The sequence below is a fragment of the Phyllostomus discolor genome, chromosome 4, assembly GCF_004126475.2.
Source record: "Phyllostomus discolor isolate MPI-MPIP mPhyDis1 chromosome 4, mPhyDis1.pri.v3, whole genome shotgun sequence".
Lineage (NCBI taxonomy): Eukaryota > Metazoa > Chordata > Mammalia > Chiroptera > Phyllostomidae > Phyllostomus > Phyllostomus discolor.
In genome coordinates this window covers 12,159,587-12,163,015 of record NC_040906.2, presented here as the reverse complement: position 1 = coordinate 12,163,015, position 3,429 = coordinate 12,159,587, and positions in this window count along the sequence as shown.

The window sequence follows — 3,429 nt, the reverse complement described above, 5'->3', positions numbered from 1 at the left end:
GAAGCTCAGGCTTCTGAGGAAAGATTTGAAGAGTTAAATATGTTTCGTCTGGGAAGAAAAGAGATTGCGAGGTGATCTCATTTCAGTGCTCGGATACCTGCAGCAGATATTCCAGACCCGAGGATGTGACCTGTCCTATTCACTCAGGAGCAATAGGGAAGGGCAGAAGGAAAGGGTTACATTAGAAAGGCTTCCTCTCAAAGGCAATTAGATGTTTATTCCAGTTTGAGTCCGAATGACAGGATCACAGTCCCCTCCCCATCTGTAATCCAGGGAGAGTAATGCTTGCCACATACGTTTTAATGGATATAACATCTGTAAAATACTTTGAGCTCTTCAGATGAAAGATAACATGTGAACGCCAAGAGTTATTGTTATTATTTTTGTCTCCTGCCTTCCCTATGGGTATGAGTTTCCTTGTGACATTTATGGGACCCCTCCAGCCAGCCAGCTGCGCTGTAGCATGTCATCCCAGCGATATTTTAAATCTTCCACGTGGTTCTGATCGTACCCAGGACGAGAGCAGCTGAAATGTTCATTGTTTGTCTTGAAGGAAGTAGAAGGAGTCACAACACCCCTTCAGGGCTCAGGGGTCAAAGCTTTTCCTAACATCCCCTGGAAAGCTGTGTCCAGGCCTTAAAGTGGTGGCATGTCTGACAGATCTTGTCTTTCTACTCACTGCCTTTGAACAGCGTCATCTGTTGGCAGAGCCCTGGACATACCGCCTCCTTCCGTGACTTCTTCTTCAAGCGTTCATGCAGCTCTGGCTAGCATCTCCGATGTTCCTACTCAGTGTGCGCCTGGCACTGCTTGCAAACCTTTGGTACTTTATTTCACTTGTTTGTTTGTTTTTTAAAGATTTTATTTGTTTATTTTAGAGAGGGGAAGGGAGGGAGAAAGAGAGAGAAACATCAATGTGTGGTTGCCTCTCACATGGCCCCCACTGGGGACGTGGCCTGCAACCCAGGCATGTGCCCTGGCTGGGAATCGAACTTGTGATGCTGTGGTTCACAGCCCATGCTCAATCCACTGAGCTACTCCAGCCAGGGCTATTTCACTTGTTAAAAAATTACTCTTTTTTTCCTATTAAGTATCAATGCACACATAAGATTTAAAAACTGGAAAGCGCAGAGAAGCTTAAAGGATTTTTTTTAAAAATCTATAATCCGAATACTCAGAAAAACAATTACTATTGCTCTTTTGGTATCCTACTTCTCAACTGGTATTTCTTTCATACTCAGGTGGTATGAGTGAGTATACACATAATACATGTGCCTTTTTACCCACTTAATGTTATTTCATAAACATTTTCCCAAATTATTAAATTTTCTTCACAAACACAATTTGGTTGGTGTGGCACAATATTTTGTCCTATGGTAGGGCCATAACTTTTAATGCTTTACCTCACCTAATTTTCTATAACATCTATAATTCAGATGAATTAAATAATCTATGGATTATAAATAAAAGCTATTTGTATTGGATCTTTCACAATGTATTTGGTGTTCAAAATAACCCTGCAAGACAGAAGGAGCAGCTGGCCTCAGCATTTCACGGCTAAGGGGGCAGATGCAGAAGGATGAAGTCTCTGGCCCAGGTTCACACTCTCAGGAAACTGAGGGGCAGAGTCCAGGGCTCAGGAGTGACTCCTCATTCCGGGTCTTCCCTCAGAGATCCGGTTTGCCCTCAGTGAAATCACCAAGCAGTGAACGCCTGGATTATTCTGTTAGTTTCCCTGCAGGCTACCCCTCTCAAATTGTCCCGACAGAATGGAGGTTAAAAAAAGGCCCTAAAAGAAGGGGAAGGGACTAGTCAAAGAACATGTATGAATGAATGACCCATCGACATGGATAAGGATGTAGGGATTGACTGTGGGGATGGGCCGGGGGGCTGGGCGAAGGAGGGCAAAGGGGGAAAAATTTGGACCACAGTAATAGAATAGCAATAAAAAGTGGCACTAAAATAAGAGAAGGTAGATCATTTGCAGGGCTTTTGAAAAAGACATCCTCTTTTTCATTTCTAAATGCCTGCATCCACACAACATATTTAGTGCCCTTTGCAAAGCACTTTCATAGGCTCATTATTTTTCATCTGATTTACACAGTAACCTGTAGAGCCAGGCAGATTGGGGAAGATGGGCTCTACTGTACTGAGGATAAAACTGAGGTGCAGAGAAAGCTCCTGACTTCCTGAGGCCACCTGAGTGATGTCAAAACTCTATCTTCTGACCCCTAGTCCACTGCCTCCCACCGAACCTACCAGATTGCTCAGACTTACATTTATTTCTCATTTTCCAGCATTTTAATTACCGTCCATTCTGCATATCATTCTTTCATTTCCCCCTCTAACAATTTCCTGGCTCTCGTATCTACAAATACCTTCATCCCATTTCTTCCCCAAAATTCTTCCAGAGTTCCGAGTTACAGAACTATTGGTTTGAATAAAAAAAATATTTTTTCCTACTGAAAACTCTGAAGATCTCCATGAAAAGATATATCCAAGTAACTAATAAAGTCTAAGCCCTTTCTATATGCCCAATATTGTGGCAAGGCTTGGTATATATTATTTCATTGAAGGTTCCTAATAGCTCTCAGAAGTAGAGTCTGTTATTCCACATTCTATTGTACAAATGAAATTAATGAGGCTTAAAAGAGAACTCAGAATGGACGCCATCTGACGCCAGCTATCAGCTCTCATGCTTTGCAGCCCCATAGTACATACATTCTTAAAGTAGGTTTCCCCGAGAGAGCTTTACTTAGCCTCAGAGTTCTGGGGGCTGGAAGTTCCAGATCAACACCCAACACCCAACAGGACCCGTTACTGATAAGAGCTCTCCTCCTGGCTTGCAGATGGCTGACTTTTGCTGTGTTCTCATATGACCATCCCTGGGCATGTGTATAGAGAGAGAGAGACCTTTCTCTTCTTACAAAGTCACCAATCCTATTGGATTAGGACCCCACCCTTACGACTCCATCTAATTATCTCCTAAAGCCCTATTTTCAAAAAGAGTCATATTGGGGGGTAACACTTCAACATATAAATATTGTTTTGTGGACAGTTTAGTTCACAGCATCTCCCTTGGTTCTGTCCTCCAGAGTTTTATCCTGTGCCTGCTCTTCTCACTCCTCAGTCCTCTCTGGGTAATTTCATTCACACTCCTGGCTTCAGCTACCACCTATAGGAAATGAGAGTTAAATCTTTATGGCAAGCCCAGTTGTATGTATCCAAACGCCTTGTGGATGTCTCCACCTGAATGACCTTCGGGAATCTCAGACAATACAACCTGCTTCTATGCTTGTTTCTTCATTTCCATGATCCATCAGCCACACCCAGCAGGAGCCAGAGCACCATCCCAGCAAGTGCCTCTGCTACTTTTGTGCATCTTTATATTTTCATGTCTCTCTCTCTTTTTTTATGTTTTCTTTTTTA